The 14,144-nt window shown below is 49.5% G+C and overlaps 1 protein-coding gene and 1 non-coding gene across 2 annotated transcripts in view; both read right to left on the bottom strand.

Annotated features, from left to right (window-relative positions):
• Window positions 1-14,144, bottom strand: part of NAV2 (neuron navigator 2) — a 742,802-nt gene that overhangs the window by 479,449 nt on the left and 249,209 nt on the right. The window lies entirely within an intron of this gene.
• Window positions 7,108-7,192, bottom strand: TRNAQ-UUG. Its single transcript has one exon. It is a non-coding gene; the product is annotated as a tRNA-Gln (tRNA).

Genomic DNA, 14,144 nt, shown 5'->3' with positions numbered 1-14,144 from the left:
GAGAGTGAGCTCAGGAAGACAGAAGCATCACGGATGGAAGGGGTGAACACCTGGGCGTGCTGGAGAGAGGGGGTTTCTCAGAGTAGGGGGGACTGGGCACGCGCTGTTTGATTTGGAGGGTCAAGCGATGGATGCTGCCAGAAGGCTAAAAGGTGAGGGTGTTTGACGTACCTGGCGATGTGTGTGCATGTTTCCACGATGCATATTTACATCAGTGTGTTCACGAGGGCCACTACCTGTGTGGTCGTGCAGGTGTGTGTGTGTGTGAGTACGTGTAAGTATGGAAATGCAGACATACCCCATATATGTAGGAGTACGTGCATAGGGGGCCTGGGCTTCAGGATGTGTGGTTACGTGTGTACAAATGAATAAAGATGAGCAGTGGCCATGTGGGTGTGGATGTGAGAAGGCCTGTGAGCGCAGCTGTGTGTCACTCCATGTGCGTGGAGGGCCGTGGGGAGATTTGTAAATGTGCAGACCCTGTGTGTGTGCACAGATGTGCCAGGGACCCAACAACCTCTGCAGCGTGCCTCCCTCCCCTTGGGGTCCAGCACAGCCGGCGAGGCTCCGGGCAGCAGGGAAGGGGGAGTAGATGTTCCCGGGCGTGCTTGCCCCAGAGTGTTGCTCCTTGCCCAAGAACATTCCCACTTTCCCATTCCTGGGAAGGAACATAATGTCCACTGGCTCCTCTCCTGCCCGATGAGTCCAACTCCCTTGTCTTGGGCTGCAAGGCGCTTCCTGACCAGGACAGGGAGCATCCAGGGAGCCAAACCCCGGGGGCAGAGTGGGAGGGAAACATACCGGCTCCAAGAGTGTCAGCAACAGGAGATCTTCCCGGGGTGATTAAAGTAGCCATCATTTATTGGGTGTTTGCCATGCGCCAGCCCCGTGCAGAACATTTCACATGAATAAACTCATTTAAGCCTCCCTACAGCCATAGTTGCTAGGGATTACCACGATCTCGTTTGGGCAGATGAGGACACTGAGGCTCAGGTGAAGGAACTTGCACAAGATGTCACAGGCAGAGCTGAGACTGGAACCGCCGAGGTTCCTATACCCCTCAGCCAGCCTCGCCTTTTCCAAATACCTTTTTAGAACTTGAGGTCCTACTATGTGCCAGGCCATGCGCTGAGCCCTTTCATATCATAAATGACACATATCACGCTTTCCATTTATTATCTTATTTCACCTCCATAACTACATTATCAGGTTGATGTGATGTCCATTTACCATTAAAGAAACTGAGGAACAGAGAGGTTGAGTCACTTTCCTAAGGACACACAGCTTGTAAAAATTGGAACCAGAACTTGAACTTGAGCCCATGTTTGTAATAAATTAGATTATCACATTTTAGACCTATGATATTCTCATGAAGTAGGGAATATTTAGCCCAGGATCAGAGACAGGGCACAGAACTGCTATGTAACTGAGTAAGGAGCAGAGACAGGATAGGAACTCAGGTCTGTGGGAACATCGATGTGCTTCTGTGGATGCACATCTGAGACTGAATTATAAGAATATGGTCAGGCATGTGCATGCGTGTGTGTGGGGTGTGTGTGTGTGTGTGTGTGTGTGTGTGTGTGTATGTGTTGGATCTTTCCATCTTTTTTCTGCCACCCCAACCCTTCAGCTCTAGCCCTCAGGGTCCCAGAGAGGCCCTCCTCCTTCTCACTCCACTTGTCTCTGTCCCTCTCCCACCCCTGACTCTCCCCTTCTCAGATTTCTCATGGCCCTCAGACCACATATCTCCTCACAGAGCCTGGTTCTCCTCCACCTGACTCTAAGTTTTTCGGCTGATTTTTCTTTGTCCGGTCCCATCTCCATGTCAGATCTTGAGCTCCCCATCTCCACGGCTTAGCGTGGGGCTAGGCCCATGGTAGAGACTCAGACAGTACTCACTGCTTCTCCTGATGATAAGGGTGAGCCTTGAGTCACCCGGAGCCCATCCATCCATCCATCCAACAAATATTTGTTAAACAACTACTATATCCCAGGCACAGTTCTAGATATTTGTTTACATCAAAGAATAAAACCTAACAATAATACCTGCCCTTATGGGTCTTATCATCGAAGAAGGAGAGAAAGACAATAACTGATAAATAAGTAAATTACAGAGTATGTTAGAAGATGATGGCTAACAGAAAAAATAGCACAAGGTGAGGAGACTCCAGGGCCCATGGAGAAGGTGATCTTTAATCAAGTCTTGAAAGAGGGAGTGAGGGGCGCCTGGGTGGCGCAGTCGGTTAAGCGGCCGACTTCAGCCAGGTCACAATCTTGCGGTCCGTGAGTTCGAGCCCCGCCTCAGGCTCTGGGCTGATGGCTCAGAGCCTGGAGCCTGTTTCCGATTCTGTGTCTCCCTCTCTCTCTCTGCCCTTCCCCCGTTCATGCTCTCTCTCTGTCCCCCCCCAAAAAAATAAATAAAAGTTGAAAAAAAAAATTTTAAAAAAAAAAAAAAAGAAAGAGGGAGTGAGTTAGCCACGTGGATATCCATGGAACAATGCTCCGGGTGGAACAGACAGCAAGTACAAAGGCCCTGAGGTGGATATGTGCCAGTATGGCTGGAGTGGAATGACCCGGAGGAGAGTAATAGAGGAGCAAGTCAGATTGTGCAGGGATGTGACAGCCACCGTCACGACTTGGATTTGGACTCTGAAGACGAGGAGGGCTTTAGAAGTTCCTCTTCCTCCTCATCCCCACCCCAGATCTTCGTTTTGCTGTCTTTTTCTCATTCAGGTCTGAACCAAAGCCGTCTCCTCAGGGAGGCTTGTCCTAGGACCACCTTATCTAAGTGGCATCCCGCATCTCACCACTCACTCTTCATCACAACGACCATGTTTCATCTTTTTCACAGCACGTGCTGTTCTGGAAGTTAGCTAATATGGGTTTCCTTGGTTCCTGTGTTTATTCTGTGTCTTCATCCACCCGAGTGAAAGTTGCCGGAGAGCGGGCCTTGTGTCTGTCTCGTTTCGTGTGGAGTCCCCACGGCCTAGGGGAGTGCCTCTCAGCACCAGAGTGCTATATGGCAATGCGGCATGTAGTGAGCCACTCCTCCTACCGGCCCATTAACAGCTGCACGTTCCCCAGTGAGGCCGGTTACCGGCTCATAAACCCGGCTCCTGTCGGGAAGGCAGGTGCGTGCCTCCTGCAGAAACTCCACCCTGCCCCTCCTGCCCGCTAACACCCCCTAAAGTTGAATATCGGGGTTTAAACCCAAGTTACCACAAGCTAACAGAAGCCATTTGCAAAGCAGAGCCTTTCTCTCTGCCCTTCGACTAGGTCATCAGAGATAAATAGCTCTTTTATTAGCGATTCATGGCATTGCCCTGCTGGTCCAGTCACAAAGCTGTTTCCCAGAGAACTCCACAACACCAAGCGGGGCAAGAAGTGATAGAGAATCTACTAAGGACTTCACATAGACCTCATCACTGGGCTCCTGAACAAGCCTGCAATGCCACGTTTTTACACCTGTTTTACAGGTAAGGAAGTCGAGGCTCAGGAGTGCAGTGACTGACCCTGTCTAGGTACTGTGTGATTCGTTTATGGCAGAGTCAGCATTCAGTCTTAGGACTGCCAGACGCCAGACTGCATGCTCTTTCTACACGCCCGTGCCAACCCAGCTTCAATTCAGCACAAAAATCTATCCTTCAGAGGTCTGAAAAGAACCAAGAAAAGGAAAATAAAAGTAAGGAGCCTGTCTCAGTGGGACTGGGGTAGGCTAAGAGCCGGCTCTGTATTCACGCCAGAAGAGCCGTCCTGAGCCCAGCATTGGCCAAACAGGGGCATCCTGCGCCATGGACAGCCTCGTCTTCCCCACCATCTGGGGCACTTGGAGCGGCCCTGGGGTCCGGCTCGCCCGCCTGGGTACTCCACGGGGAGTCTCGGCAGCCTGCCTGCCCGCCAGACTAAACATTCCCTCTCCCAGCTCTCCCAGCTCCACCGGCCAGAGTGTCCTAGGAGAGAGTCTCAACAACAGAAGAGAGGGATAGTTGACACGCATCTACGGACACCCTCGGGAGAGAGGGTCATATACCCAGGCTTCCAAACACACACGCACAGGGATGAATGGGTCTTTGGACACTGCCTGGGGGAGATAGACCAGCCCACAGACCCACGATGACCACTCACTCTCTCTCTCTCTCTCTCTCTCTCTCTCTCTCTCTCTCTCACACACACACACACACACACACACACAGAGGCAGAAACGGTTATCTTTGAATACTGATAAAGAGCGCTGGGCCCACACTAAATGCACACGCACATAAATACCCAGATGCCACTTGCCCTGGGCTCCTGGACACCCACAGGGACATGTAGGGCTAAATGTGGACACATACACAGTGTGCAGGGCTGTCTTTTGGAAAATAGGGGAAAAGATCCTGCCAATGTTTCCACTGTGTGCTGCGTCTAAAAATTTTGCAGCCAGGAGAGATGCCCCCAAGCTGTGTAGCTATGTGTGGGCTCTCAGATAAAGTGGGGATCACGAAAACAAACAGCCGGAGAACATGTCGGGGGAGGAGGGAGGACGGCGCTTTGCCGACAGGGTTGAGGTAAAGGCTGTATCGAGAGCGGGGTCCCCCGATGGCTGAGACAGAGACAGCTGGAGCCTGTAGCTGATAGGCTTATGGCTTCAATTTCCTGAAAGGAACAAAAACAAAAAAGCAAAAAACCGCAAGCCTACCCTGATGGTTGCTTTGGAAAGATTCACTGAAATCACATTGGAAGCACTGCGCCCAGCACATCCCAGGGACTGAACACAGGAAAGCCGTTAATGTGATTACACTCACAAATACCACCGGTGATGGCGACACGAATCAGTCCACTGTCACCTTTGATAACTGCCCCTTTGCGAGCTGATTCCTTACAGCACTGTATGTCTCAGAAATATTTTATGGAACACATATGTGTATGAGATGCATTTGTAATAAGTACAAAAACAACAACCAACACTTACTGAATATTCGCTCAGTGCCAGGCACTGTCCTGAGCACTTTACACGTATTATCTGTTTTAAGAAATTGTTTTTAATGTTTTTAAAAAATATTTACTTAATTTTGAGAGAGAGAGGAAGAGAGCACGTGCACGAGTAAGGGGCCGAAAGAGAGGGAGACAGAGGATCCGAAGCGGGCTCCACCCTGAGAGCGGAGAACCTGACGCGGGGCTCGAACCCACAAGCTGCAAGATCATGACCTGAGCCGAAGTCAGATGCCTAACCGACTAAGCCACACAGGTGCCCCTTTATATATATTATCTTGTTTGGCTTTCACAATAACCCTATGAGGAGGTAGCATTTTATACCCATTTTACAGATGAGGAAATTTACCCAAGTGGAGTTTGAATATGAATACAAATCCACTTAAGTGCTAAAAAACTGTGTGTGTGTGTGTGTGTGTGTGTGTGTGTGTGTGTGTTATATTTACTGTCAAGGAAGTCAGCCAGAACAGTCAAGTGGGCACCAACAATCCTAGCCTCTCATGCAATGAATTCTGAGTTTTCCTCAGTTTGGGGCAGGCAGCTATTTGGTGACAATTATGGTTCTCTTTTGGACGTTATCTTGAGCATAAAGAGACGGTGCCGGAGGTAGTCCAGATGTCACAAAGGAGGGGACCATGTCGGATGTTAAAAATGAGAATTTTCTGGTAGCCAGAGGGGCCATTAAGGAAAAGTTCCAAAGAAACCCAGAGAGCATATAGGGATCCGGGGAGGTTCTGATCATAATCCTCACTGAGGCCTGCAGGGCCTGGCCATCCACTGTATAGAAGGAGCTGAGGGACATTCTAGACAGAGGCTCCAAGGAGAAGACGAAAGCCAAAGGCGTCTCCACTCAGCATGACCTCGGTCACCTGGCCCACGAGCTGGGTGCCTGGGTTCCCAGCATCCAGACATGTACCCGCCATGCTGACGGGATGTATGTTCAAAAGACAGTGGGGTACCAGAAGTGAACCCTAAAGGAACCCACAGATTTGGGGTGACAACGCACCACGCTGGGGCAGAAAGTTGGTAGCAGGGAAGGCAGGGACGCAAGGTACGTGGGGGCATATGGGAACTCTCTGTACTTCCCTTTGTTTTTTGCTGTGAAAATAAAACGGCTCTAAAAAGTAAACTGTATTAGGGGCGCCTGGGTGGCGCAGTCGGTTAAGCGTCCGACTTCAGCCAGGTCACGATCTCGCGGTCCGGGAGTTCGAGCCCCGCGTCGGGCTCTATGCTGACGGCTCAGAGCCTGGAGCCTGTTTCCGATTCTGTGTCTCCCTCTCTCTCTGCCCCTCCCCCGTTCATGCTCTGTCTCTCTCTGTCCTAAAAATAAATAAACGTTGAAAAAAAAAAGTAAACTGTATTAAATTAAAAGGGAGAGGGAGAGAGGTGTGGCGCCCCCCAAAAAGGCACAAGCCACTCCAGGTCCAAGAGTCCCAGCGTGCTCTAAGTAGCCAAGGAGGTTCTGGGAGGCATCCTCCAGGCCACCAGGGCCGGCGAAAGAGCAGAGAGCAACAGAGCCCTCGGTGCAACAGCATGCAGCCCCTCGCGTCACACCCACGCCCCCCAGCCACTGCTGCCCTGTTTTTGTTTGTTCTATCGGTTGGGGTTCTGCATAAACCCCACTCGGTGAGGGTTGTGATGAAGAGTCATGTTTTACAGACCTCCGTTCAGAGCTCAAACGTGGGTGAGACCCCAGCCCTCCGTCTTCTGCGTACAACCTGTAGTTTGCAAAGCCCTTTTACAAAAGAGCCCCAAAGGCAGGCATCTACCACTAGGCCCTCTTGCCAGGTTGGGCATGTAGAAAGTGCTCAATAATTATTTACCATGGGATTGAATGGCTCCTGTGAGATTTATAGCAAATCTTAAGAGGTGGGCAAGGCAATTCGGGGCAACTTTTATGTCACGTTTATTGAGTTGCTTACAACAGGCCAGACACTGGGCGAATCACCCCACAGGAATTAACCCATTTAATCTTCATTACTAACCTAATATTAGTAAGTAATATTATTTTATTTTCTTAATGTTTATTTTTGAGAGAGAGGGAGACAGAGAGAATGAATGAATGAGTGGGGGAGGAGCAGAGAGGAGGAGACACAAAATCCAAAATGGGCTCCGGGCTCTGAGGTGTCAGCACAGAGCCCGACGTGGGGCTCGAACCCACACACCGGGAGATCATGACCTGAGCCAAAGTCAGACGCTTAACCGACTGAGCCACCCAGGCGCCCTGAGGTAAGTAATATAATTATTGATAAAACAAGGGCACAGTGAAGTCCACTAACTTGCTAAAGGTCACGCAGCCAGTCAACAGCAGACATCCCAACTCCAGCAGCTTGGCTCTGAACCACCACGAACAGTTGTTTCAACCCAGCAAAACCTGGGCTAGGAGAGTTACGGCGATCCCCCAAGTCCAAGGGAAGGTTATTGGTGGGGTCCAGGCTTGGATCTCAAGAACAGCTCAGATGCCCTCCCATTTCCTCGTGACGAGGTTACTGCAGTCTGGGCAGGGTGTGGCACGGCCAGCTCCCCACCACCTAGTAAACATCAGGACACGCCCAGCCTGGGAGGCCAAGGGCAGCCCTTTCCAGGAGATCCACCCATACCCAAGGCCTGTCTGATGCAGAAACAGGCTGGGGAAAGAAACAGGAAGACATATTCAGAACAGTAATAAAAAAGAAAAATTGAAAACACATCTCTTTTCCTACAGCCTCTCGTTCCATTCATATCCTCAGCTCAGACACCGGGTGGACCTCCGCCACTGGTGGAACTTTGCCCGCTAGGCCCCTCCGATCGGGGAAGGGGTTGACCTGGGCCCAAAGGGAGATGAGGCGGTGCTTAACGTCCAGGCACGTGGGCAGGTAGACTGAGGCTCCCGCTGCTGCAGCATCCGGGTTGTCTGCCATCCACCTGCTGGAACTACAAAGAATAAATGCCAACATCTGTTCTTAAGCCGATTGACCTCTGGGCTTCCTCGCTAAGACTGAAGGTCGCCATGTGAGAAGTGGATGTAGGCAGGCTGTGACAAAACCCCCTAAGCCATGAGGCATTTTAAGTGTGAGAGGCTGTGTTCTGTACATATTATACAGCAATTAGAGATTTCTGGGACTTTTTAAAAAATGTTTTCGTTAGTGTTTTTTTTTTTTTTGCACTTAGAATTATATTTTTAATGCATTGTATAATATTTATACAGTCCTTCCCTGTCTGAAACACACACACACAGACTCACACACCTAATCTATAGGGCAAAATCACAACCTATCTTCTGTTTTATTATTGTGTTGGTCAATAACGCCACTTTCCTCATTAACATTACCATATTCTATAGAAAAGCATTGCAAAACCCATGACTAGTTATTGATAGCACAAAGTCATGAGAATTGCAAGTGACAAGATGCAAGTAAATTACTCTGTTCAGTGGTAGAAACCAAGCTGGCAATTTCAAAAAAAGGGAAAAAATTTTTTGCATGGATGAATTCCAATAAAAACGTTTTGTTAATGTTTATTTTTGAGACAGAGAGAGTCAGAGAGACAGAGAGAGGGAGACCAAGAATCCAAAGCAGGCTCCAAGCTCTCAGCTGTCAGCACAGAGCCCGATGCAGGGCTCGAGTTCACGAACTGTGACATCACGACCTGAGCCGAAGTCGGACGCTTAACCGACTGAGCCACCCAGGTGCCGCGAGATTTCTGAGACTTTGAAGGGAGTTCATTTTATAGACAACTCAGTGCCACAATTATAGTCCACATGCGTGTAGCGTGTATGAGCCCAGGGCGCTCATTGCCTTGGAAATCATTTCCTGATTTCTTCTCTCCTTATTTTCCTCCTTCCTCTGACTTTCTTGACTGCATATAGGTTAGTACCTTGCATTAGCTTATATATTTTAAGCCTCCTCGCATCCTTTTTTGGAATCAGGTTGAATCACGAAGGGAAAAGGTGATTGCATTGAACTCATGCAGCTGGAGTCAAGAGGGGATTTATTTCAGAAACTGAGAGGAGCTCCCCGGCAAACCCCCGAGCAGAGACTTCAACACTCTCTATTACCCTCACCCAGATCCCCGAGGATGTGATTAAAGTGCTGCCTCTTGTTGGCCAAGGGACGGTAGCCTTTTAAGAAGCAACCGTGAGACCTGATTCGGCACATCCGAGGAGGGGGCTCCCGCTTTGGTGTTCTCACTGTGAAATGGGGATCCGATCAGCTCCTGGCCTGCAGGACTGCTGGGAAGATGTGTGGTAAGCTCTGTAGGGTTGGCTGTGATTGCTGGTGGGTGTAAGGTGGCCACGACTTCAGCCAGTTTAAGTCTTTGCACCAGAGCCTGTGTGGACAGCCTGAGCAGCGCCTTCTCCCTTCTGCTCAGCCTTTGAAAGTGGAGCAGGAGTGGAATCTTTGAGAACACAGAGGCTCCCATGGCCGAGAACCAATTGTTCAAGTAATCCCAGATACTGAATGGTAACAGCCCCCCTAGTTAGGGCTGGAGGAGGCTTGCAGGGGTCAGGTTGTCTGCTGAGCCTTCGGGGTATACAGAAGTGAAGACACGATCCCTGATGGCAGAGAGATGGGTGTCTACCAAGGGAGGCCAACCTGCAAACCACCAGCGACAGCCCCAGGAAGATCGAGCTGGGTGTGGCTCCATCTTGCCTTTAGGCCTTTGCCTACGCTGTTCCCTCCACCTGTAACACCATTCCATCCCACAAGCCTCCCTTCGCATCTCTCTCCTCTGCACGTCTTCCTTAACTTGCGTTTCTACCCATTTGTTCTTGCCACATTTTGTGATGCCCTTTTCTCCCTCCCTTCCTCTCCCTTTTGTCAACTTCGAGTTTTGTCCCAATTTTATATTTGGAATTGGTTACTGTCCTTTTGGTAGTAATGTAAATGGCTAAAATATGCCTGAATTTTTTTTAATGTTTATTTATTTTTGAGAGAGAGAAAGAGAGAGACAGAGTGCGAACAGAGGAGGGGCAGAGAGAGGGGGAGACACAGAATCTGAAAAGGCTCCGGGCTCTGAGCTGTCAGCACAGAGCCCAATGCGGGGCTCAAATCCATGAACCATGAGATCATGATCTGAGCCGAAGTCCGACACTTAACCAACTGAGCCGCCCAGACACCCCAAAATACACGTGAATTTTATTAATTTATTAATAAATCTCATGTTTTACTTGCTTTTACAAAGGCCTATGCTAGTGTGTAAGGCAGAATAATGGCCCTCTAGAGATCTCCATGACCTACTTCTCTGAACCTGGGAATATGTTACTTTTCATGACAAAAGAAATTTTGCAGATGTGATTAAGGTAAGGATCTTAAAACAGGGAGATAATCCTGGGTTATCCAGGTGGATCCAATGAAATCACAAGGGTCTTTAAAGATGGAAGAGAGAGGTTGATGAGCACAAGAGGGGACAGAGACACAAAAAAAATGGAGGTCCCAATGATGGGATGGATTGCCGGCTCGGGGACACCACAAGGGGTGTGGGAAGCCTCTGGAAACTGGGAAAGACAAGGAAAGAGTCTTCCCTACAGCCTTCAGAAACCCTGTTGGCATCTTTTTTTTTTCATGTTTTACCTTTTTTTTCCTGATTGTTATTTATTTTTTTAATTTACATCCAAATTAGTGAGCATATAGTGCAACAATGATTCCAGGAGTAGATTCCTTAGTGCCCCTTACCCATCTAGCCCACCCCCCCTCCTTAATCCCTCCCGTAACCCTCGGTTTGTTCTCCGTATTTATGAGCCTCTTCTGTTTTGTCCCCCTCCCTGTTTTTATATTATTTTTGTTTCCCTTCCCTTATGTTCATTTGTTTTGTCTCTTAAAGTCCTCATATGAGTGAAGTTCTAGGATTTGTTACTTCCTATGATTGACTAATTTCACTTAGCATAATACCCTCAAGTTCCATCCACGTAGTTGCAAATGGCAGGATTTCATTCTTTTTGATTGCCGAGTAATACTCCATTGTATATAAATACCACATCTTCTTTATCCATTCATCCATCGATGGACATTTGGGCTCTTTCCATACTTTGGCTATTGTCGATAGTGCTGCTATAACCATGGGGGTGCATGTGTCCCTTCGAAGCAGCACACCTGTATCCCTTGGATAAATACCTAGTAGTGCAATTGCTGGGTCGTAGGGTAGTTCTACTTTCAATTTTTTGAGGAACCTCCATACTATTTCCAGAGTGGCTGCACCAGCTTGCATTCCCACCAGCAGTGCAAGAGAGATCCTCTTTCTCTGCACCCTCACCAACATCTGTTGTTGTCTGAGTTGTTAATGTTAGCCATTCTGACAGGTGTGAGGTGCTATCTCATTGTGGTTTTGATTCGTATTTCCCTGATGATGAGTGATGTAGATAGAGCATTTTTTCATGTGTCGGTTGACCATCTGGATGTCTTCCTTGGAAAAGTGTCTGTTCATGTCTTTAGCCCATTTCTTCACTGGATTCTTTGTTTTTTCGGTGTTGAGTTTGATAAGTTCTTTATAGATTTTGGATACTAAACCTTTATCCGATGTGTCATTTGCAAATATCTTCTCCCATTCTGTCGGTTGCCTTTTAGTTTTGCTGATTGTTTCCTTTGCTGTGCAAGAGCATTTTATTTTATTCTATTTTATTTTATTTTATTTTATTTTATTAATGTTTATTAATGTTTATTTATTATTGAGAGAGAGAGAGACAGACAGACAGACAGAGCATGAGCATGGGAGGGGCAGAGAGAGGGAAAGACACAGAATCCGAAGCAGGCTCCAGCCTCTGAGCTGTCAGCACAGAGCCCAATGTGGGGCTCGAACCCACGAGATCATGACCTGAGCCAAAGTCGGATGCTTAACCGACTGAGCCACCCAGGCACCCCGGAAGCTTTTTATTTTGATGAGGTCCCAATAGTTTGTTTTTGTTTTTGTTTCCCCTGCCTCCAGAGACGTGTTGAGTAAGAAGTTGCCGCAACCTGTTGACATCTTGATTTTAGACTCTGACATCCAGAAGATAATAAATTTGTGTTGCTTTAACCACAAAGTTAGTGATAATTTGTTACAGTAGCAGTAGCAGACTAATACAGCTGGCTTCAGAAGAGAGAGAGAGAAACTGTTTCTCACAGGAAATTTATATTTCCTAGTGTCAGTACAACCAGAGTTTCTGGGAGAGAGAGAGAGAGAGAGAGAGAGAGAGAGAGAGAGAGAGAGAGAGTGTGTGTGTGTGTGTGTGTATGATGGGACTTGCCCAGATGGCATATGGACATCTTTTCTCTCCCAGACCATGGCTGACACAGGACAGGTTTCCTCAAAATGAATGGACGCTCTCCTCTCAATTGAACCTTTGTGTGGAGAGGGGCTCACATGCCGAAGTGGATTTGGCCTGCACACCCCCTCCTCTGAAAGACATCAAGGGTATCATTGTCTTCACGCACTAATAAGCACTGCCAGGCAGTTGGCTTTGCCTACCTTGTGCTCTCTGTTCGCAGTGACATCTGCGGGTCTTCAGCTGGCATTCCGGGTACCGTGCAAGAGAGGGCAGGAGGGTGAATGACGGGGGGAGGGCGGCCCCAGTCCCAATGGCAATTTTTTACCACTTGTAAATGTACCTACATTTTTGCCGTTAAAAGTGCGCTCTACAAGAAGGACCCCAGACCTTTTATTGGACAAATGGAGCTCTGAAAAGTCCTAAACCGGCCCACGTGCTCTGTTGGGATGTAGAACGGCGTAGAACACGGTGATGCAGAAGTGCCGAAAGCTGGATTTGAATGCTGGTTCCTACTGGCTGTGGTCCCTGGGTTTGTTACTGTTCTTTTCCTCATCTGTGAAATGGGAGAATAGGGTGGTTCTGGGTACCCAGTGAGATACTGCGTTTATGTGCATAGCACAGCGCCCCCGAGAGAAATCGCTCTCGACCCATGGTAGCTCTTGCACCTAGCCCCTGATCTGGTGTCAAAATGAAGGATGGTAAAGAAATAACACTAGGGTTCTGGGGGCAGTTATCTCGCTGGAGGAATCTCTGCGGAAAGGTTTCCAAAAGGCATGAAATATTTTTTTCCTGGGTTCCCTCTGGGCGTGAAGCCTCTCTTCCATGCTGTGATTAGACGCCTGTAATCTGAGCTTCCCATCTTGCGGTCCTGCTCAATGGACCTGTTTTCCTTCTTGTCCCCCCCCAGCAGTGTTCTCAGGCTGGCCAGACCCATCCATCAGAGGCTCTGAGGCTTGCAGGGGGAAGAGCTGAGCTGGGAGTGGAGCAGTCAGTCTGCAAGGAGAAGCGGCCACTTACTCCCACCTCTGCAGCCAGAAGTTCAATCCGCTGATGGGGCAGGAAACCTTCAGGATGGGCTCAAGTAGCAGCCGGGCACGTGTAAATGCAGGACCGGCCATCCGTTGGCCGCCACCTCAAATGACAGGTGCCCCAGCTCTGCCTGCAAAGGCAGTGCCTCCCTGCTCACCAAGGCGGGGGCTGCCTTGCAGAACTGGTCCCTGTGCTGAGCAGAGACAGGAAGGCTAAGAAGGAATCATCCTGTTTCTGCCCTGGGCCCAGAGGGTTCCCAGCTCCAAGGGCAGACAAGAGGGGAGATCTGGGAAAGAAGTCAGGATGGGGGGGTCACGCTCACCCCCAGGGGCCCGTCTGAGCAGAAGCTGAAAGGCTAACTGTGAAGCTGGGGTCACTTCCCCACTGTGCCCTCACCAGACCCCCGAGGATACGAAACAAGAGAGGGTCTCTAACCAGCGAGGAGGGGAACAGAGCCCAGCTGTGGGCAAACCCCTGCTCCCTTCCCTGGCCCGGGCCCTGGGCCGTGGGTGTGGAGGGAGTACCCCAGCCAGAGTAGCGCCCCTCCAGCTTCAGGGTGTGGGCCCTGAATCACGTGCGGCCTTGCTAAGATGCAGACCTAAGATGCAGGGCCTGACTCTGCATTTCGAGGAGACCTCAGGCGGGGCCGTGCTGCTGGCCCACCTTGCGGACCGCACTTGGCCTGAGAAAGCATCGGGGTAAACGACGACACAGAAACAAGGCAAGGGCTGGCAGGGGGCCTTTCTCTTGACTTCCACAGTGTTCTGGGCGCCACGCCTCTCAGCACAGGTAATTAAGAGCGCTCTCACTTCTTCTGGCCTTTGGGGCTCCCCGGAGTGCCATTCTGGAGAAGGAGCAGGGCTAGGGCAGGGCTCAGGGATTTGGATGTGGATTTGACGCTCACCAGGTAGAGACGCAGGGC

The sequence above is a fragment of the Felis catus genome, chromosome D1, assembly GCF_018350175.1.
Source record: "Felis catus isolate Fca126 chromosome D1, F.catus_Fca126_mat1.0, whole genome shotgun sequence".
Lineage (NCBI taxonomy): Eukaryota > Metazoa > Chordata > Mammalia > Carnivora > Felidae > Felis > Felis catus.
This window is presented reverse-complemented; position numbering and strand designations above follow the sequence as displayed.